A 23,727-nucleotide genomic window follows, 5' to 3' on the forward strand; every position below is an offset into this window, starting at 1 on the left:
CTTATGATTTCACTCATATGTGGAATTTGAGAAACTCAACAGATGAAAATAGGGGAAGGGAAGGAAAAATAAGATAAAGAAAGAGAGGGAGGCAAACCATAAGAGACTCACATACAGAGAACAAACTGAGGGTTGATGGAGGGGAGGTGGGTAGGAGGATGGGCTAGATGGGTGATGGGCATTAAGGAGGGCACTTTTTGGGTGAGCACTGGGCGTCATTTGTAAAAGATGAATCATTGGGTTCTATTCCTGAAGCCAAGACTATACTGTATGTTAACTAACTTGAATTTAAATAATTAAAAAAGAACAAGATACAAAAGAAAACACTATAAAGTCAAAGGCTAATAAATGTGACTACATTAAAAAAATATCTGCCATAGAGGATTGTTCTATAAATTAAATCAGAAGATAATATGTCAGCCACTCTATATAGAGAGTTAAATAAGAATTTCTATACAATAGCCTTCAACATGCCATCCATTATTATTTCCATTGATGGTACCATCTATGTCTCCTTATTCCCTCCATATTCTTTATAACTCTGAAAGTCTGATTCTAGTGTATTTGCTTATAATCTTGAGCAACCATTTCCAAAATATAAGCAGTGCTCATGCAGTATCCATTTCCTCTGGAGAGGTGGTGTAGAGGGAGCAGACTGGGGAAAAATCACCCCAAAATCTAAGGTGTTGATCAAGCCCATGGTGGAAGTGGGAGGGTCATATTTCTTGGGCCTACAAGACCTACAGCCATTGCCCAGATATGAAACATGAGCCATATGTTGAAAAGTAGAAGAATTCACATTGCAGCAAGGAAAGGAGTTCCCAAAACAAGAATAACTAAATGAAGATAGAATATTGCCAAGTGGGTTCTCTGGAGGCATCTATTGAAAACTGCCTAACAGGAAACGGCTCAGTTATATTTTCCACAATTATTTACCAATTCACAACAGAAATAGGTTGCTACAAGAGCAACCTATAATGAAAACTAAGTAGCTGATTTTGCTTTCCAGGGGTTTCTATTGTTTTATGCCATGAACCTCTTTGGCAGCATGGTGAAGCCCGTAGACTCCATCTCAGAATAACATTCTTAAATACATAAAATACATAGCATGACAAAGGAAATCCATTATATTGAAATACAACTATTAAAATAATACAAAAAAACATATTTGTGATATAGTATTATATAGAGATACATATCGTATGTCATATATCTATATCTATATCTCTGTATGTATGTGCTTTCCTAATGCACAAATAAGCAAGACCTAGTGGCAGACCTAATAACTACTGTAATCTTCAAAAATTAATGAACATAAATGATATTAAGAAATATTTACAACTGGAATGTGGTATGAAAATATGTATGATGTCAATTGGTGTCACAGGTACTGCTCCCACCTCTGTGGCTGGTTGTTCATATTCATAATGAAAGAAAAGGATAACATTTTTTTTTCTCTGAGAAAGTCCTTACTGTCAACTTCTCAATAAAAAGATAACTTTTAAGAGAAGTTAAGGAAAATAAGAATTTTTTTTTCTTCTGAGTCCAAGGTCCCCAGGTTAAGAACCCTTGCTTGGACAAATTGAGTCAGAGAGAAGTAGGAGCCTTTCCTCGCCACATTCTTGTCCATTACGATCTCCTCCACCCTCACTGTGGACAATGCTTCTCAGTAATAGCCTTCATGATTTCCACCAATTTCCTTTGGGCTCTGAGGACTAGGCCTTCTCAGCAGCATCTTTCTGAGGCCAGCTTCCCCGCAACCAGCGCAATTCCTCCGGAGCCAGTATCTAATCTGTTTCTCCAGCTTTGTCTGATGTGGACAAATGGTATTGGTCTGGTCCAACAGGTCTCCTGAAGCCCTTTTTCTCTGCCGCTGATGCTGGTATTTAGCATATCCCTGCATCTGAGAAGAGAGTTGTGGGGAACATGATGCTTATCTGCCTTATTTCTTTGTGGGAATCTCAGCGGCCACACGTCCTGAGGGACTCCTTGCTGAGGGGACGTGTTGGGCCTGTCTGCCTCCCACCCAGCAAGCCTGAGCATGCTCGGTGCTGGCTCTCTGGGAACCAGCTCTCTCTGTGTGATGCTACAGACCCCTTCCCACTTCAGTGGACTGTGGCCCCAGCTTCAGTGTTTGTGTAAATATCTTTATCTTAAAGAGGCCACTTTAAAGGCAGACCAAGTGTGGCCATGGAGCATGACTGGAATATCTGCAAAAATGTTATCTTCTGGTGGCTGACCTTGTCCCAGCACCATATTGCTCACCCTGAACTATCTAGAACTCATCATCTCCTAACCCCCTCCCAGGTATTCAGGGTGTCAACTGTGGGCAGCTGGTGAGTCCTGATCAGAGGCTGTGTATATGCCCGGTTCTTCCTCTTACCCAGCCAAAACCTACTCAATGCCTACTGTCCAATTTTTTTCAGACCTCTACTTTCAACTTCCCCAGGCGAAGGCTACTTACATGGTACAAAATGAAATGTGACTTAATGGTAGATGGTTAGTCACAGAGGTCCCAATTCCCTGCCCACACGGTGTAGGTGGAGAAAACTCCCTATTTTGGTTGGTTTACTTGAAGAGGTTACACCAGTGGTGACATTAAGGACAAACCAGTGAGATTGGGGAAAGGAAAAAAAAAAGGAAGGAATATAATTATGGCCTATAATTAAAAATAACTATATATAATTTGTAACCCAAACCAGAACAATTTTGAGAATAAAAGGTGATATTCTTAACAATTTTGCCAGAATAACCATAAGCCATGGTGTTTGATGACCCTATCCTTAGAAGGTGTTGAATATGCAAATTCGTGTGTGTGCATGTGAGTTTTTCTGAGGAAGATGGTCCATAATTTTCACCATACCCAAAGAGGTCTGAACAAATAGAAGTTAATTGTCAGTAGAGTCTACACATTAAAAGTCAGGTGGCACAGTAGAGTCAGAAGGGCGATTAAATCTTCATTCCAGAGTTTGTAATTTCAAACAAGTTATTTGCCTCTTAAGGCTGCTGTGTTACTCATTTAAGGAAATGAGGGTAATGCCTACTTTATAAGTGTATATTCAATTAGGTCCCTGTCACCATTGATGTTTAAATGTACAGGTAATTAGTGTACAAATATTGTTTGTCCCTTCATCCACCCCCTAATACTTTTCCCCTCTGATTTTTGTGCATTGTCAAAAAACAAGGTCATGTTGAGATTCAATTAAATTATAAAAAACGTTTACTTATGATTTTACCACCTTAAGACACTCTTGTTGTCCTTCCTAGTTTCTGACTATTTTTTCCTGCCTATTTTTAAATGTCACAGTCAATCTGCATACAGGTTTTCCTTGTGCATTATTCTCCACTCAAGGATAGTAAAAATACATTTTTCTTTATTTTCATAGCATTTCAACAGTCTGTTGGGTTGATATGCCATGATGTATCTTGTTCTTTATATTCTACCTTAATAGTTTAAGTAAGATGGATGTGGATAGCTTTATCTTTGTTTTTCATTTCGAATAATTTCCTTAGTAGTATATCCCAATAAGGAAGTTGAGTTTTCAAAAGATATGAACATTACTGCTGTTCTTGATGCGTGGAACCAAATTGCTTTTACAGACCCATTGAGTTAATTGACACTGCCCCATGCTTTTAAGGGTGGAATTAATTTCACTCAAACCTGTTCATCATTGGAAATTATTTTATGCTTTTAATTTAACCTCACTCATGAACTCATGCCTTAACTTGGCTTAATTTGCATTTATTACCAGAGAAGTCAAAAATGAACAATATTGTATATGTACAGGGCTAACTTCCTTTTATGTAAATTATTTTGTCCTTTTCCTATTTATCTATTGATTCTGATGCTTTGATAAATGTGAGTTTTCTACAATAGTCGTCACTGGTCCTTTTTATTTTTGTCCTTTTCTTCTTATTTCTGATTATAAAACAAACACTTGTAAAAAAAAGTATTTGTATTGAAGATAATGCAAAAGTAGGAGTGAAATCCACTAACTGTAAAACTTAAGTTTGATATATGTGTTGATATATGTGTTAGAAAGCATTTTTCTCTGATTGCAAAAATAATGTATATGTTGGGTGCTATTACACTATAGGGATGTATCATGGTTGTTTCTCTGGTGCAGGAAATTTAGGCTGATCACAGTTTTTTACTGTTACTAATAATGCCTTGCAGACTATTCCTCTGAAGAAAATCCTTTCCTATTTGCAAAAGATAGAGTCTTACAAGTAGAATTATGTGTCAGAGGGAAAAAAAAACATTTTAAGATTCTGGGTATATATTGCCAATTTGCTTTCCAGAAAGATAAGAATCAATCTACAGTCTCTTTAGGGTTTGTCTGGCTGTCCCACAAAACCTGTGGTGAGTACATTTTTTTTCCTGGTGTTGCCAGTTTAATAAATTAAAAATGGTGTCTTATTGTTTAAATTGATATTTCTTGGTTGTTAGTGAGGCTGAAAATATCTTCATGATTTGTATATTTTTTAAGAGTGTTGTTTGTTTATGTCTTTTGATCATTTTCATTTTGCGACTTCAATTTTTTCTTTTGAGAACACTTTACGAATTAAGGATATTAATCCCTTATCATTTGTTGCAACAGTTTTCTTCCAGTTTGTTTGCCTTTTAGTTTTATTTCTTTCTACATATTGATTTTTGAAGTTTTATGTAATAAATTATTTCTGATTTTTTGGATGAGTTTTTTTTTCCCTATTACCTTTTGGCGTAACTTTTTTCTCCCACCATATATCAAAAGTTACCTATATTTTCTTCTGTTCTTTTTTACTTTATTTTTTATTCAACTCTTCAGTTTATTAAGCATTTATTTTGAGTTAGAGTGAAAATTCAACATTTAACAAATTTTTCAAATAGTTCATCAATTTTTAAGGTACCACTCTTGAATTGTACTTCCTTTCTCCACTGTTGTCTTTAGCATATATAAACTCCCAAATATTCCAGGGTCTTTTTCTGAACTATTTATTCTGTTCTATGAATCTTCTTATTCTTAGACCAGAATTGCACCATATATAGACGCACTTCAACACCTAGGAAGGCAAATTTTGTCCATTGTTATTTTTAAATTTTTTAAAAACTTTTAAAAAGTTGGTTTATCCAAATTTAAACTCTCTTAGGATTGTATGTATTAACCCCTCTCCCCTTAACAATCCTAGAAACTTCGTTCTATCTATAATCTGAGAGCACACTACGTCTCTCCATTCATTCAAGACTGCTTTTATGTCTCCCAATAAAATGCTATAATTTACTTTGCAGAAATAGCATACTTTTCTTGCTAAAACGATTATCAGGCATCCTACATGTTTGTTGCTATTATAAATGGGATCCCTTTTTCTGTGCTATTGTCTAACTGATTATTTCTAGGATCAGAAAGCTAGTTGTTTTTTGTATACTTCTCTTCATTGCAACCAATTTACTGGATGCGCTTATTAATTATAAAGCAGCCATTACCAAACTTGTTTGCACATTAGGGGGGAAAAAAAAGAATCACCTGCTGATCTTTAAATTTCCAAAGCCTAAGCCCATCCCCAACCAGTTAAATCCCAGACTCTGTGGTGAGGCTTGAACACCAGGAGTTTTTGGCATTTGCCAGTGATTCCAATTTGCAGATAAATCTGAGAGCCATCACTCTAAAGGATTTTCAACTGATTCTCTTGGGTTTTTGAGGAGTATCATACCATTTGCAAATAACAATGGTTTTATCTTTTCATTTCTAATCATTACATCTTTTAATTTCACGTTTTATTGTGTTACCCACAATTTAAAAGCAATGTCAAATAATAATAAAAGCAAGCAGACACAAGCATCTTTTATTTTAATGGGAATAAATAATATCTTACCGCTAGTCACAATGTTATGAACGTTGCAAATGTTAAAGACAAACTTTATTTTGTCAAGGAAGGATCATGTATGTATTACACGCTTAAGACTACTTTTTAAAGTTCCACTTTTTTTTTTTATTATTTATTTTTGAGAGAGAGAGAGAGAGAGAGAGAGAGAGAACAAGCTGGGGAGGGAGAGAGAGAGGGAGACACAGAATCGGAAGCAGGCTCCAGGGACTCGAACTCACCAATTGTGAGATCATGACCTGAGCCAAAGTTGGATGCTTAACTGACTGGACCACTCAGGGGCCCCTAAAGCTCCACTTTCACTTTTATGTTATTAGGCAGAAGCTCTTAGACTGCCTGTGGGGGTTTTCAATTGTTTCCTCTCCAATTTATTTCATGTTTCCAAAACTTAAAAGTTGGTGTCCTTCCAGTGATCAAATATTCTATCTTCAGCCTTTTATTTTGAAGTTTAGCTCTCTAGCCAATCAATGATAGCAAGATAAATATTCAGATCATAAACCTGAGGACATGCTTCCACCTATGCTATGATTTGCATCACTGCACTAATGAGATACACTGTTAACCCACCGGACCATACCATCACCGATCTTGTAGGCAGCTGCCTATGTCTCATGCCAGTGAAAGAGAAGTCCTCCGATGCGTGTGGTATCTTCAGATCCTCACTAATCTCTCCCGAGGTGCCCCTCGTCTGCCTGGTGACTGCCAACCTTTGCAGGCATTGGCAGGTGAGGGCTGTGGCTGATCTCTTTGGTGGCTCGGTCAGAGCCTGGTGACCCAACAGCCCTCAGTCTCTGAACTTACAGACCCTCTGAATTCCACCATGTGCCTCTTTCAGCTGGGCTTTCAGCTCGGCTGCAGTCACCAGGCTCCTCCCCACAAGGAGTCCCTAGCCGGATTCCTGGCTTTCCAATTCCACTCCCTTCCTTTCAGATCCTTCCCTAAGGAAGGAGCCTGGAAGAGAGACCCTCCCTGCTCTGGAATGATGCTAGGCCAGGGTACCCTCCTTTATGTTGATGAAGGCACCACCGGCCTTGTGTAGCTGCCCCCAGAGGTCTACACAAGAGTCCTTGATGTTCACTCATGTTAACAGATCCCTGCTTACTTATCCCAGTCATCAAAGGCTCCCAAGGAGGAGAGGTTGGAGCAGGTATCTCTTACGTTGCACTCTTTCAAACTGTCTCCCCTCTTCCCACTTCCCTCTTCCTTCCACACCCTTGAGTTGGGAATGGTAGGCTTTTACTTCCTCTCTGTCAGATCTTTGCCCCAAAACCGACCCCCCCCCCACCACCACCAAAGCCTCCTGCTAAAGAGCATCAGCTTCAAGGCCCAGTTGTTCTGTGGGAAAGCTTGGGGAACATTCATCCAGGCTAGTTTCCAAAAGGAAAGGGAAAAAAAGACTTCAAAACATTTCTGCACCCAGCCATAGAAATCAAATATCTGCCTGCTGGTTTGAGAGATGGAAGCCTGTCGGGACTGCGATTCAAAAGGGAAGTAAAATTTATTTAATATTTTTCAAAGACATTTTCCATATATCTAATATAATATTGATTAGGTCTTTGGAATAGATACCCTTCACCATTTTAGGGAAATAGATTTCTAGCCCTATTTAAACTTCTGATTTTAATCAGTTGAGAGGTATGTTTAAAAATTAACCTGCTCTAGGCGCATCTGGGTAGCTCAGTCAGTTGAGCATCTGACTCTTGATTTCAGCTCAGGTCATGATCCTGCGGTCGTGGGATCCAGCCCCGCATTGGGCTCCGTGCTTAGCATCCCTCTCTTGTCTCTCTCTGCCCCTCCCCTGCTCGTGCTCTCTCTCTCCCTCAAAATAAATAAATAAACTGTCAAAACATTAAATTAACCTGCTATATTAATACATTTTCTTATGTGGAACCTTCTTATATTTGGGGGATAATTCAACTAGATTGTGGTATATTCATATTTTAATGTGTTAGTAAATTCCATATGCTATTATGTTAATTCAAAAGAGGTTAGTCTTTTTCTTTGTCCTCACTGGTCTCCAATTTTTAATTCTTTTCACTATCTTTATCAGGTTTGGAATGAAGGCCTAGAAATCAGGCAGTTCCTCATATTTCTATACTCTGGAAGGTTTTACACAACACAGGAACTATCAATTGTATAATGTCTGGAGGAGCAGTCTGGAAGTATTCAACAGTGAACTCCTTGTATGGGTCTTTAACATCCTCAGTTACTTCCACAATTGTTAGTTTTTTCAGGATTTCTACTTTAAGTTAATGCTATTTTTTTTTGAAAAATAATTTCATGGAGATATTTATACTTATTAATATATCATTTAAGAAATTAGTTTATATTGCTCAGGTTGGTTGTTCCCTTTCTAATATTGTATTGTGTGTGTGTGTTTCTTAGATTTCCTAAAGGAGTTCATTTTGCTAGAGTTTGCCAAAAAGCAAATCTAATATTTAGCTCTTAATTATCTTGTTTTTCTGTGTGTCTAGTTTATTTTTACATTTAACATCACACCAGGGCCTCCTCTTTTTTTTCCTTCAGAATGTTTATTTTTTCCCGAAGTTGAATGCATTTTCTTAATGTCTTAAATATCAACTTCATTCCTATATTTCTCCAAAAGGAATAGAATGAAATAGTACAGTTTTATCTATTGTTAACCAGAGTAAAGTCCAAAGCTAAAATTGAGAAGTGGTGCACAAAAAAAAAAAAAAAAAAAGAAAACAAAAAGGAAAAGAAAAGAGAGAGAGAAAGAAAAGTAGTGGACAGGGGACAGCTGGCTGGCTCACTTGGTAGAGCATATGACTCTTGATCTTGGAGTTGTGAGTTCGAGCCCCGCATTAGATGTAGAGATTACTTAAAAATAAAATCTTAAAAAAAAAAATGGTAAAAAGCAGCAGAAAATTTGGGAGAGCATCCCCGGAGAATGGGGAGGAGTGGAGAGGGGATTGATGTGTGTTCAGAACTTCCCTTCAAACAGTCCTAAGATAAGCAGATAGCATGATGGGAAGCATGTACAGTACTATTTACTGTTAACTGCTTAGCTTCCTCAGGTGGCATATCTTTTCCCTAGTAACATATGATGTGAAGCATCTTTTCATATGCTTATATGCCATCTGTCTATCCCCTTTAATGAGGTGTCTGTTACTGTCTTTGGCCCACCTTTTTTTTTTTTTTTTTTTTTATGTAGGCTTCATGTCCATTGTGGAGTCCAGCTCTGGGCTTGAGCTCATGACCATGAGCTCAAGACCTGAACTGAGATCAAGACAAAGACAAAGAGATCTTGACAGGCCACAAGGAGGGGCAAATTTAAAATGAACTTTTCCAGGACATCTGTGTGGCTCAGTCAGTTAAGTGTCTGACTTCAATTCAGGTCATGATCTCATGGCTCGTGAGTTCAAGCCCGGCCTTCGGCTCTGTGCTGACAGCTCAGAGCCTGGAGCCTGCTCCGGATTCTCTGTCTCCCTCTCTCTCTCTGCCCCTCCCCTGCTTGTGCTCTCTCTCTCTCTCTCTCTCAAAAATGAATAAATAAACTTAAAAAGTTGAAGAGAAAACATAGTTCAAATGCATTTTGTAAACTCTCATCCCTACATAAGTATAGAGAATTATAATATCTATTCTGTCAACACTAAATTTACTTCTTCTATCTTTCCCATCAGGAAGTTATATTGTAAGCCGATCCCAGACTTAAGCAAGAAATCAAACTTAGATCATCACTGTATTTTCCCAAAGACATTCTGAGCTTTTTCAAATGTTCACATTTTCCTTTTTGCTCTAGGTATGAGTGACTTCTAGCAACTGCTCAGAACTGTGAGTATGTTGACTATGGGGCACCTGCCAGGAATGAGGTTGGGCTCAGAATAGGTGCCATATAGGAGATAATACTTTGGTGTTAGCCAGGGAGACTAAGGACCCAAGCAGGTTTCCATGCAGAACCACACGGGTAGGGGGACAAAGCAGAGGGTGGTTGGGGAGAGCAAGATGGGGAGCGATTCCTCAGGGAGGGGTGGGGTGCATATATGGCTCCATGGTGGACACACAGGGGGACAGCAGGAGACTGAGATGGAAGGTCTTGTCATCAGGGACAAATATATGGTTTATCCTAAGGGCAAAAGAACATATGTAAGGATTTTTAAAAACACATTTAAAGTGTTCTAAAGGAATACTTGGGATATTTTTTTTTTGTAGACAATATGAAAAAAAATAGAGAGGTAAAAAAGGAGGGGGAAATCATTTAGTGTTCTACTACATAAAGAAAAATCCTGTTAAGGTTCTACACTGTTGAAAGAGTCAGTGTCTGGTTTTCTTCTGGTGGCAATGTAGATAAGAGACCAAAGGGGAATTGAACATAAAGCAGTTGTTGCTAACACTTCTTTTTTTGTGTGCTGGAAGTTTGAGCAACTGCATATTATCTACAGAGCTCACAAGTAGGACTTCCAAGGTATCTAAGAGATCAGCCCCTTTAACTCCTATGGACCGTTCCGCCTCAATCTCCCCAATTAATCACAACCATCAAGCCATGCCTCAGAAACAATGTGGGCCTCTGGCCCTGCATCTCCAGATATCATTCCCATCCCTCCCAAAACAGCTGAACCAACATCTTTTGAGGCGACCAAATGGTGGAGACATCACCGGCACATCCAGTGTCCACATTTGGATTTCAGCAACCTTCTCCTGACAGATTTCTTCAGAATATCCACATAGGGGCCTTCATTCACATGACGGGCTGAAGGGCTGCAGGGTGACATTCCCACCACCCACTTAGGAGAACATCTGGAGGAATGGGATAAAGGGCATTCTTGACACTTCTCGACGATAAAGACCACCAAGGGGCTAGGGAGTGTCCAGTGTGGCTTGAGGCCAGTCCAGTTCCTGGGTAAGGAGAGACTCAGTCTTCCACAGTGATGTGGGCATACATCTTAACCTTCACATGGGGAAAATGATTTTCACTCTCCCTACCTTGCAGAGTTGTAGTGAAGATTGAGTGAACCTAGTGTTTTGGAACAATACAAAATGCTGTGAATATGGAGAAAACTGGCTCCTTTTTGCCCCACTGCTGATGTAGGTGTTGAAATGTCATTTATACCCTGTACAAGTAGCTCCAGATATAGAGGCACCTGCATGGATACATGATAAGATAGATAGATAGATGGATAGATAGATAGATAGATAGATAGATAGATTGAAAGGTAGGTTTATATATGGCTTTATGTATATATTTTTTATATTCATATTTATATGTAAAATTCTAACTTAGGGTAGGCAAAATCACTCTTTTAAACCCCAAGCATGCCTGTTCTTTTACCTAAACTAATAGGCTCCATCCCCACCTACCTTACACACTCTGTTGTTGATCTCCTAGCTCTCTGGGTGGCATTTCCATTGGGGAAAAAAAAGTGATGGAAGAATCCCCTTGAATTAGGACTCGAGATAAACAACAACAACAAAGAGGCTGGAGGGACTTTATCCAAACATATGACCCTTTGGGGCTCTGAAGCAGGCCATTTGGTGACTGGCATATGCAACATCCATTCCAAATCCCATGGGTGACCTTATTAGTAAGGGGGTGGGGTTGGGGGAGGTATGTAACCAGTATCAACCTCAAAACAAAATATTTGATCAAAGTCTTTTGTAATGATCTGTTATTTCCAGTCTTTTGACTCTGCCAGATAACCTACTCTCTCCAGATGGAGAAACACTTTTAGATTGTGACACATATCATTTTTAGTATGCCCACAATTGAGACCAAATATTTGTGTGAATGAGGGTAGGGATGAGTGTGGAGAGAACGTGCTGCATCTCCTAATGAATTGAATTCGACTAATGTATGCCAGCGCTTGTGCTGGGTACTGGAGATACCAAGATAAATGATATATCTGCTGCAAACATTCTAGTGATGCTTCTTGTATTGTTGGGAGGGTTTGGTTTTTGTTTTTGTTTTTGTTTTTGTTTTTGTTTTTGTTTTTTAGTATAACTGGGCCTGCTAAACACTCTACAAATTGCTATCCTGCCAAAATTGTGCCTGGGCTCAGACTATCTCGGTGATGGTGTTTCTCTTGTATGCCAAGGTATCTACTTCTTAGAAACCATCTTATTAAGTCCTACGTAACTTCTGGCTTCTATGCTGAAAAAGTCTTATTTGGGTTTGTTTGTTTTTTAACATTTTCAGCTTGTTTTAAGAAATTCTTCAACAGGAATTAGTCAGGTCAAGAACTGTGAAGAAACCCATCAGGAATGGCAGTGTGTAATAAGCGACAAAGGAGTTGGGATTTGATCCAGATCTTCTGTCTCCAAGCACAGTCTTCATTCTGTGGCACACAGTAGCCAACTTCAGGAGACCGGTTCTGATTGCATGACTACAGAGATTCAAGAGGCTCAAAATGAACCCTGCAACCGGTTTCGAACCCTGTGAGTTCTTTCTTAGCCTGGGTCTCACCTTATCCCAAAGGAATGTTCTTGTGATGAAGACAAGTTGAGAAGAAAGGCTGGCCCCAGCTCACGCATTACAGTCAAAACCATTTGTTTTGTTAACCTCATGTGAACATTACAAATGTGTGATGGAGCAGAGGCCACATCCTTCTATAGATTAGCAATTTCTTGAGTCAACATGGCCCCTTTACCTTGACCTTCAAAGGAAACACTTCAAAGGAAAAAGCCAAGGTCCTCTTCAGATGGTGGGAACTCTGAGGTGGCTCTTGCCTTTGAACTCAGAGGGCTTGGGTGTCAATGCCAACTGGTTTGATTTTGCTGTATGTGAGCATCTGTGTGGGTGGGTGAGTGGGTGCCTCTCTCTCTCAAATTCCTTATGTGTTGATGGTGTCCTTCTTTCAAATAATTTAAATGGGAAGTCCTGTGGAACAACATTCTATGGGAAAGTTTCCCACAGATGGGTTTCAGCAAATGAACGTGTGCTTTTATAGAGAGGGACCTCGTGTTTTCTGAGGACCATGTTTTAAACTACAGCAGTCAGGGAAGGAGTCTAATCCCTGGTATTAAAAAAATGTTGAGTCTGGGGGCACAAACAGCTCCATTTTCCTGTCTTTACGTCAGGGGCTCTAACACAGCCGACACCAGCCAAAGTGCCAGCACGTCCCCCACTCCTGTATAATCACGGGAATTCTGAATTTCATCTGGAGCTATAGTTGTGCCTCCTCGTCCTGCCTGTGCACTCAACTGGGGCCCTAGAAAGTTCTTGAAAAAGTTAATAGCATGGTGTAAATAGAGCTGTTTTTATCATATTCAACAAGCAGTAAGATAGAAGAGAGGCAGTTAGGCCCACTGATAGTGTATCTAGTTTCTGTTGGGAGCCCCTCCCCATGGAAAGCAAGGCCTTGTGAAAAATAACAAACTTGCATTTGGATTTCTCTCTGCTCTTAATTAATTAAAACGTGGGATTGAAGTGGCAGCTACGACCTTGAGTTCCACAAGGCTTTATCAGCTGGTGAGAAGACCTCTTTTGCCAACAGCTAATCTGTGTGGAAGAATAGCTTGGCACAAAGGACAAGGAAATGGGCTTGGATTCACATAGCTAGTGCTTTAACTACTACTGCTTTTCAGAAGTTTGATGAGAAGGGGCGCCTGGATGGCTTAGTTGGTTGAGCATCTGACTTCAGCTCAGGTCATGATCTCATGGTTCGTGAGTTTGAGCCCCATGTTGGGGTTGCTGCTGTAAGTGCAGAACCTGCTTCGGGTCCTCTCTCTGCCCATCCCCTGGTCATGCTCTCTCTCTCAAAAATAAACATAAAAAAAATAATTTAAAACATTTTTTTTCAATGAGAATTGGCCCCTGTCCTCACTCTTCTCTTTTACAACAGTTGCTGATACTCTCCCTTGTTCCTTCTTCCAGATAACTTTTAGAATCCTTGAGGCAAATTCTAAGAAAATTCCTATTGGCATTGGATTAAATTTGTAAATTATTTTGGGAGGCATAGACAGCTTTGTGGCGTATGTTCCCTCTTATTGAGAAGGTTGATGCATCTCAACGATCAGTTTTTGCAACATCTTCTGTATGTAATCACATACAGGTCTCACTTGAATTATTGGAAGATGTGAGTGTGGCAGAAATGGCACTCTCCTATATTATTGGAAGAAGCATAAATTAGTGCAAATATTCCAGGAAGGTAATTTGGCAGGAAACATAAAAGATGTGGAGCTCTTTTCTAGGAATTTGACCTAAATTAACCATCAGGGCTGTGAAAGAGGGTTTAGGGGCAAGGATATGAATTGTGTTACTACTTATAATAGCCAGGAAAAAAGAAAGAAAGAAAGAAAGAAAGAAAGAAAGAAAGAAAGAAAGAAAGAAAAAAGAAAGAGAAGGAAAGAGAGAGAAAAGAAGGAACGAGGGAGGGAGGCAAGGAAGGAAGGAAAGAAGGAAGGAAGGAGGCAAGGAAGGAAGGAAGGAAGGAAGGAAGGAAGGAGGCTTGGAAGGAAGGAAGAAAAAGGGAAAAGGGAAACCTCTCAAGTGTCCAACATAGAGGTTAAATGGTTAAATTATGGTACATCCTTTTAATGGAATATTATGCAGCCATTAAAGTTCATATATGAGAGAACTTCATGACAAAGGAGATTATTCACAGTAAATAGTGAAAGAAAGAAAACGAGTTTCAAAATGGTATAACTGTGATCCTAATTCAGGAAGGAAAAAGCATATATGGATAAAAATGTTGAGGCATTCTCTCAGAACAGAAGTTTATGGATTTTTTTCTCAACATTTTCAAACACAGACAAATACTCTGTAGAAAAGAGAAAGCTTTCCTATGGCCTATAAAGTATTCCCAGGTGATTTATATTTCAATTGCTAATAGGTAGAATTGAGGGATCTGAACTTTGAACCTAAATTTTAATAAATGCATTGTTTGAAATATATACTTTTTAGTATAAACAAACACCCTTCTGCTTCTATTTTTTGTAATACTTTCATTAAAAGAGATATCACTGTTTCTCAAATGCCTTTTTTAGTATCAAGATGACCTTGTTTTCCTTGTTAAACCTACTGTTGTACTCCATTGTATCAGGACATGCCCTTGTAATGACCCATCCATGCATTGCTGGAATAAAAGACCGATGTAGTCCTAGAGGGTGGTCACCGTGGACTGTGGACAAGTTACTCACACTCTGGACCTATTTCTTCACCCATAAAAGGTTTCCTCACAGGATGTCATGAGGATTAACTAGTTAGTATATGTAAAGCACTCAGACTACTGGCTGACGTATTGGAAGGTCTGTATGAGGATTGGGTTATTGTCTTATTAAACGTTATTATTAGTTTATTTGGTATCTTCTTACAGTATATTTCCTTGTTTTTCATTTAAGATCTGTATTCCTAAGAGAGCTTGGCCTATAGGTTTTCTGTCTTTTTTTTTTTTTTTTAATGATCTCTTGATCAGTTTGAAGTATCAAGGTTATGTAAGCTTTATGAAATGAACTGGGTAGCTGCCCATCTTTTGCAATGTTCTGGAACAATTTCTATCACTTACATTTACTTCAAAAAAGGAAATACCACCAGTCAGTTATACCAAATGGTTAGCATGCCAAGTTATAGAACATGATCCAGCTGCTAATCATACCAGTATTCCCAGCTATGTTACAATTTGGGCCTAATAAATGCAAGTCATTTAATTATATCATTTTCAATTTAATGCCATAGACATTTATGAGATATATTGTTCAATGAGAAAAAGAACTTAGAGAACAGCCTGTGAAATATGACCCGGTTTTTCTTTACAATTCACTTACAGACTCGAATGTGTGGGTGTGAGCCTGAACCTGAAAGCTGAGTGGTCATTTCTAAGAAGGGCTAGTAATTAAGGTAATTTTAAAAATTGTTTTCTCCCTTTTTGTTCACCTGGGGTGGTTGTGTGTGTGTGTGTGTGTGTGTGTGTGTGTGTTTACATTGAATATGTATTATTCACGTAATCAAAAGCCAAAAAGACATTTTAAATCTCTATGCAAATTTATGGTTATCTACTCACTACAGACAATGTTCTTGACCCTGCGGGGATGAAAAAGATCCGCGCAATCCAGTCCCTGCTCTCAGGAAGTCTGTAATCTACATCTGGATGAAGTGGAAACAGACGAGGATGACATAGTTGTACAGGAGTACAAGAGCCAAGAGCTGGAGGTGGGGTGACCGACCAGCCTTCTCAGTTTGCCTAGGATCCGGGGCTTTTCTGGGATACCGGGCTTCTCAGGGCTAGAACCCAGACATTCCCAGGCAAACAAGGTGGTCACCCTGGCTGCAGGACCCTGTGGCCCAGCAGTGCTGACCCAATGTCCATGTGCTTTCCTACCTTCTCCACCCTCCTGTGTAGGTCATTCCAGGCCCTGTGATTGAGCTCCCACCACTGGAAATGTGAGCGGAAGTGATGAGGCTGCTAAGAGTGGGCAAGCATTCTCCAGACCTCCCCTTTCACCTCCTCACCCCTGGAAGCAGACACTGCTGAGATGGCAGAGTGGACAGACAGAAGCAGCTGGGACCCCTGAGTCACTGTTGGGGAAGAGTTACCAAGGTGAGCTGCCTGACTCACGTGAGACTGTGTGGCATGAGAGGCAAATAAGTGGGTCAAGCACCTGAGATTTCAGGACTGATTTGCCAAGGAGAGCTTGATGACATCCTGACATAAAATAAAGAGCAAAGGCAAGATATTAGGGAAGACTTCATAGGAGAAGCGCCGTTTATACAAAGCATGAAAACTGGGTAAGATTTCCACATGCATGGTGGGCAAGGACAGTTCAGGCAGAAGCCAGAGGAGGTAGACAGGGCAGGGCAGGAAGTAGTTCAAGTGCAAGAAGGAAGGGTTCCTGTGCTGGGAGATCAGGTTCGAAAGGTTGGTTGTGCTATTTGAGGAAGGTCTCGCATTCTTCCCAGAAGTGTGAGCTTTATTCCAGAGGGAACAGACAGCAACTGGACATTGCGAGCCATGATGCGTCACAACCGGAAGAGTGCAAAGGAAAGTTTGGGCAGGGGTGACACCGGAGTGGAGCCGGGGGTGAGACCAGTTTGGAGGTGACGACAACTATCAATAGTCCAGCCTGGAAGGAATGAAGGCCTAACCTAGAGCAAGGGTTAGAGCAACATTTGGGAAACAGAAATTGATAGACTTGCTGGCTCCTAATTAGAAGGTCTCACAAAGGGAGAAAGAAGTTGAAAATGATGCTGAGTCTCCCTTCTGCTGATGCTGTTCCCAGAAACAGGGAAGCAAGGACAAGTAGCAAGCCTAGGAGGGAACATGACAAAAGTAGGTTGGGACATGTTAAAGCAGGAGAAGGGAGAGAAGAGGGTGATAGATGCTGAGAAAGAGGTCGCAGAAATGGGGAGAGAAGCAGGAGAGCACAACATTCCAGAAATCCAAGGAGGAGAGAATTAAAAGGAAGGAAAAGCGGACAAGAGTGTCACAGCCAGTGGAGAGGTCTCAGCCAATGGACCAAGGACTGAGAAGGGACCGTTGACTGCTGCGTTGAGGAAGTTCTTCAGAAGGTCATTTCACAAGGTGGCTGATACAGAAGGCAAATAAAGATGATGATCGGTGATGAAAGTGTCATGAATGATAGGAACACGGGAATTCATGTTCAAGGCAGAAGCAGCTGGCTAGCCTGCTCCTTTAACTCAACAGGTAGTTTCGAGCTTCAACTATTTGTTAGGCCTGGTATCTGAAGAATGTAATGATGAGCAAGATGTGCTTGCTGCCTCAAGGAGCTTGTAATCCGTGGGGCAGAGAACAGACCAGGCAGTTTCAGTACCATCAGGTAAGTGCCAAGATGGGCTGTATAAGGTGCTCTGAGTGTGGGAAGGCTTCCTGGAGGAAGTGCTTTGAAAATCTGGTCTGTCAGGGTGTGAGCCAGGAAGTGTGGGGGTTGGTCAGCCAATGACACAGGCAGAGGGGAGCAGGCAGAGACAGCGTTTCAGGCCATGGACAACAGGCGCAGAGGCCGGAAAGAGAGCAGCTGACGCTTTCCGGGAACTACACATAGTCTGGTCCTGGCTGGAGCTCGGTGCTAGGAAATGCAGAGGTGAGGAGGGGTGAGTTGTAAGCGTAGGGTCAGGAAGGACCATTTAAAGAAAGGAGAGGAACAAGGGAATAGCTTGAAGGTAATGGAACTAGGCTGGAGTGTGGCTCACTGAACAAGAAGAGGCCAGGGGAATGGGCAGGTTAAAGGAGAGCACATCGTGGGGTTGTGGGGAGACGAAGGGCTGGGCAGGGGAGAGAGGCAGACATGGGTTGGAGGGGGGTGGGTCAAGGTGCAGTGTGGCAGCTGAGGACAGACTCTCGTCCTCCCTACAGGAGAGGAAATAAACAGTTCCCTGGGGTTAAGAGGATCCCTCCAGGGATGGTGGAGGGTGGATAAAAGGAGGAGTGTTGAAATAGCAGCTGCAGGGTCTGTGACAGGGCGCCAACTAGGACGCATTAAAGGCTTGCTGCAAAGTAGCAAGGCCCCAATATTTCCGAGGGCCTTTATCAGCTACAGGAAGTGAAGTTTGGTCTTTTCTCTAAATATTTATTAAATGTAAATGCTAGTACTCTTGAGATACCCCTCCCCACTGCCTGGGAAAGGAGAATCTGGTTTCCACTGGTGGTTTTCCTGTGTGCCCGGGAAGTTTCCCATTCCCTGCTCCGAGCCTCGGGGCCCTCCAGCTGGAGCTCAAGGCCTGCCCCGCCTACCTCCTGTCTGAGGGGACAGGCTGAGCCAGGCCTTCCCACAAGTGGGATCAAGGCGACCTTTTCCGGGGTGCTCTGTGAGGCTGAGCTGCCCCCACTGGAGATGACTGTTCTCTTCCATTACAGTCACTACTTGGGTCAACAGAGTGACTGGAAAAACAACTTTTAAAATGTAACCTTCCAGGAGATCAAGTCCCAGGTCAACAGTGACAGGCCACGTTGATAGGAGTTTCCCTGGATGTGATGAGATGAGAAGGCGCTTGCCCTCCGTGATCTTCCTCCCAAGAACATATAACCCTGCTGTAATCACAAGGAAAACATCAGACAAATCTCGGCAGAGGAGCATCCTGCAAAATACCTGATAGGTACTTCCCCCAAACTGACCTTGAGGTCAACAAAGACAAGGAAATTGAGAGACTGTCACAGCCAGAAGGAGCCTGAGGAGACATGAGAACTAAATGTGACATGGTGTTGGGTGGGATCCTGGGACAGGATCTTGGGTGCTGGCTTACTCTGCTGGTTCAGCCCTGGTCTCTCCAGTCCAATTTGAAGGTGTTCCCCACCTGCCTTGACCTCTCCTCCTCAGCCACAGCACAGTCTTCCACCTGCCACCCTGACACTAATTGTCCGGCCCCTGTGCTTCCTAGATCTGGAAGATTCCTTCTAGAGCAACCCCCATTTTATGTGATTTCCTTTTGTTTTAGAAAAGGTTTCTTCTCAGAAAAGTACAATGCATAATCTAGCACAACCACTTTTCCATGAAATGGGATGAGCAACTGTTGGTATTTTGTCATCTTTGCTTACTGAATTTTTCCTATGTGTACGCCTTTTAAAATTATACAATATGTGCTTAGATTCTTTCTTAAAAAATAAAATATTGGGGTGCCTGGCAGGCTCAGTCAGTAGAGCATGTGACTCTTGGTCTCAGGCTCACGAGTTCGAACCCTGCATCAGGTATAGAGATTACTTACAAATAAAATCTTTTAAAAAGTGTAAAAACAGGAGCACTTGGGTGGCTCAGTCGGTACAGCTCTTGATTTCAGCTCAGGTCCTAATCTCACTGTTGGGGAGATCAAGTCCCACATCAGGCTCTTCAATAACATCAGGGAGCCTGCGTGGGATTCTCTCTCTCTCTCTCTCTCTTTCCATCCCTACCCCTCTCACACATGTACGCACATGCACACTCTCTCTCAAAATAAATAAATTTTAAAAAATAATAAAAAGATAAAAATAAAAAGTAAAATATTGCTGATAGAATTCTCCTGAGCCAACCTAAGTCTACTTTCCTTTTCCCTCTTTCTCCTAAACCAATCACCATCACTCACTATCACTGCTTTGATTTAGTCTTTTGGTTCTCTCTCATACACGCACATCCACAAACAATATAGGATTCTCTTTTGTGTGTGTGTTTTCATTTACATAAATGTTATCACATGCTGTGACTTTCCTTTTTCATTCAACATAATGATTTTGATCTACATCCATATTGAAACATATAAACCTAGCTTATCCCTTTTAAGCATGGTATATATTCCATCAAGTAAATAAAGTGAAAAAAGTAAAAGTAAATAAAAGCACATTTCACCTATCTATCCACTCTTGATTAAGATGTAGACAGGTTCCAGTTTTTCACCTCTGCCATGAATATGCTAACGCACGCCCCCTTCTGCACATTAGAAGAGTTTTCTGTTGGGTATTTAAAAGGACTGCCGAGTTCAATCTTTGTATGGCTGAGGGATGCTTTGATGAGCCCAGCTGCCTTTTCTTTTGGGATCATAGAGAAGGCCTCCAATAAAGAACACTCCTCTTCCCTACTCAAGTTTTGAATAAGCTGGAAATAAAGCACAGAGCCAATAAAGCCAATATGGCACTATTGTCGCTGATTGAGCCACAATGGAGGAGGGAATAGTGGAGAGCCACAAGGGCCTGCTAAGGAAAGCCCATTCTCAAGCAGAGTACCACCCATCACAGACAGCTGGGACCAGGGCAGGATCCCCTCACACCTGTCTTCCCAGCCACCCAGGGGCCAACCCCAGAGGAGCACCAGAATGCATGACCCCTTAGAAGCAGCCTACCCTCAAGAGGATCAGAGCAGTCACTCCCCAGGCAGAGGAGAACCAAGAGGGTATTTCTAGAATAACAGGGGTGGAGTAAGAAAAGTTTCCCCTTAACATGGTCACAGGCCATTAGTCAGCCCTCGTTCATTTGGTGGCCCTTGTGTCAGGAGCACATGCTGGTCTAATCAGGTGTGGCCAAGGAAGGAAGTGGCTCTCCAGAGATAATATATGACCACCCTGCCCATACTAGGGGCTTTGGGTGAGGCGCCTTCCCTTAGAAGAGCTGTGACTGAGAAGGTACTACATGTGGGAACTGTATCACAAGCAGACTTCTTCATGATACGCTCCTAATTTGTTCATTTCAGGGACAAGCTATAATGAATGTGTAATGAAACTTGTTTAGTTGAAGCTATTCAGAAATTACCTATCCAAGTACAGTATAGGCAAAGGTGAGCTTCACCCAAACCCCAGAGCCCTACTTCACTTCCCGCCCTAGAAACAAGACCAAAAAAAGTGAATATATAGTTCTATACGTTGACATTTGAAGAATAATAACAGCGTCCTTTTACTGTCCTTTTACCTACTGTGTGCCAGGCATTATCCTAAGTGCATTATATAAAACAATCTGATCAGGAAGGTACTAATCACCCCATTTTGTAGATGAGGAAACTGAGACCCAGGTTAACTTTCCCAAGAAACAACCGCAGTGGGCAAGGGGAAGCCCAGAAAAGAAAGTGGGAGATAAGGAAGGAAGTCGCTGAAGGAACGGAACAGTAGCAAAGGAGCACCAACCAGGGTTGAGAGGAGCCAGGCACCAAGTGCTGCCCTATCCCTATATGTATCATTTTGCCCTCCTTGGAATTCTATCTGTTACAATCTAGTTTTGTTCAGAGTGTTTCAGTTCACATTCTGAGTCCTTCAGGGGTAATGATCTCACACCTCATTTGGACAAGCAAAAAAGAGATTCTGTCACTGAGCTGAAACTGAGGCAAAGCCTATTTGTGATTTTCCCCTGCTCAGGCCTCTGGACAGCGGTTTTGAAGACAGAGTCTGGTTTCAGAAACTAATAAGTCCCAGATGAATTTAAGAAATAATTTCGGGTCACTCAACAATGATTCAAAGATGAGCACTTAAATTTTTTATAATTGTAAACATAACAATACATGTTTATTTTGAAAATTTTGGAAATCGCCAAAATGTATGAAGGAGAAAATTACAGTTGTTCCTATGGCCACAAGCAAGAAACAATCCTGCTAAAATCCTGCTGTGTTCCTTTCCTTGGTGGATGGGGGTATATGTGAATAATAAATGACATCAGACTGAGTGTACGTTTTAACTCTTTCTTTTTTCACCTAAAAATACACCATGAACACTTAGAATAAGAATGGCAATAACTCGTATTTGTTGTTTACTGCGTGCTGTACTTGGGTTATCTCATTTAATTAAACAAAGCCCCACGAACAGTTTCTGAGTTTATTCTAGTTTCATAGATGGAAAAGCTAGAGCTCAGAGAGGGCTGGTAAGGTCATAGTCTTTCTCAGGAATCCTTGTTGGTGCTGAGATTTATTTTTTTATATGTTTGTTAGCCACCTACATCTCATTTTATTTCCTATTTCTCAGCTGAGGAATTCATCTCTTTCTCATTGCTATTAGGAACTTTCTTGTATTTAGGATATTAATCTTTTTGCTCTCAAATAGTAGTTTTTCCTTTTGTCACTTGCCTTTTTAATTGTTTTTTTTTTTTAATTTCAGCATACAGAAGTTTTTCATTTTTAAATACTCAAACTATCAATTTTCCTTTATGATTTCTTCCCTTTCTCTGCTTACAAGGGCCTTTTCCACCAAAATATCAAACAGGCTATATTTACTCTAGTTTTTGAAAGGTTTCTTTTTTTATATATATACTTAAATGTAGTACATCTGGAATTTATTTTATTCTGTATGTGAGGGTAAAGATATAACCAATAATTGTCCAAGCCCTGTTAATTGACTGTAATTTCCTCACTGATTTGAAATGCCGTATTTATCACATTATAAATTCTGACATATGCTGTGGTCTGTTTCTGGACTTCCCCATCTGGTGCTATGGCAAACTGTGTAGACTCTTTGCCAACCATTTTTTTTTTTCCTTCTAGGCACGCGACCAGACTGCATTTCCCAGGCTCCCTTGCAGTTAGTTATAGTCACATGATCAATGCCATCCAGACCTGGGAAAGGAATGTAAAGGGAAAGCAATGTGTGGCACCTCCAGAATTGCCAATAAAAATAAGACCTCACATAAGCAATTCTCCACCATCTTTCCCCTTCTCACCTATCTCAGACTGAAAGGATCCCGAAGACAACTTTGGAAAGAAACCCTGTGTTGAGACGGGGGATCTATAAGGTGGAAGGAGCCTGGGCCCCTGAGTCTCTCTGAAAAAGAGCTGCTTGCCCATTTGAAATGCCCATTTTGGACTTCTGTGAATGAGAAATGAACTTCTATTTTGTCTAGCATTATATATTTGAGGGGCCATTTATTAGCCGTTACTTGTGCACAATTTTTGAACAATTTAAGAATCATTTTGGGGGCGCCTGGGTGGCTCAGTCGGTTAAGTGTCCGACTTCAGCTCAGGTCACGATCTCGCGGTCTGTGAGTTCGAGCCCCACGTCAGGCTCTGGGCTGATGGCTTAGAGCCTGGAGCCTGCTTCCGATTCTGTGTCTCCCTCTCTCTCTGCCCCTCCCCCGTTCATGCTCTGTCTCTCTCTGTCTCAAAAATAAATAAAACGTTATAAAAAAATATTTTAAAAAAAGAATCATTTTGGTTATTCCCTTTCTAAATTGTGATTTTTATTGAAATTACATTAAACTTATAAGATAATATGGGAAGAATTGTCATTTATAGGATATTGAGTCTTCCAGTTCACAAATATTCTATGTTCTACATTTACTTACATATTGTTTTATATCCTTTATTAAATAGGGTGATTTTCTTCATATAGAGCCTGCCTATTATATACGTTTAAATGTTATTTTTGTAGGATTTTTTCTTTTATATTATACAAATTATTATTATTGGTGTGTTATAGAACTCCCTCTGGTATATCTTATATCTGGCCACCTTAATGACTTCTTAATTGATTTTTTGGTAGAATCTTTTGATCTACTCTAGATCAAAGGCTGGCAATTTTTT

General features: G+C 40.7%; 1 long non-coding RNA gene across 2 annotated transcripts; it reads left to right on the forward strand.

The window, feature by feature from the left end:
- The first annotated feature begins 11,235 nt into the window (after positions 1-11,235).
- Positions 11,236-23,305, forward strand: LOC132669055 (uncharacterized). Of its 2 annotated transcripts, XR_009605966.3 has the most exons (8): positions 11,236-11,912; positions 12,014-12,252; positions 14,859-15,063; positions 15,582-15,652; positions 15,821-15,964; positions 16,155-16,352; positions 18,685-18,865; positions 22,693-23,305. It is a non-coding gene; the product is annotated as an uncharacterized LOC132669055 (long non-coding RNA). The 2 variants fall into 2 exon arrangements; XR_009605965.3 differs by lacking the exon at positions 22,693-23,305 and having other exon boundaries at positions 18,685-19,636.
- The last annotated feature ends 422 nt before the right edge of the window (positions 23,306-23,727 follow it).

Source organism: Panthera onca, chromosome B3 (assembly GCF_046562875.1).
Source record: "Panthera onca isolate mPanOnc1 chromosome B3, mPanOnc1 haplotype 2, whole genome shotgun sequence".
Lineage (NCBI taxonomy): Eukaryota > Metazoa > Chordata > Mammalia > Carnivora > Felidae > Panthera > Panthera onca.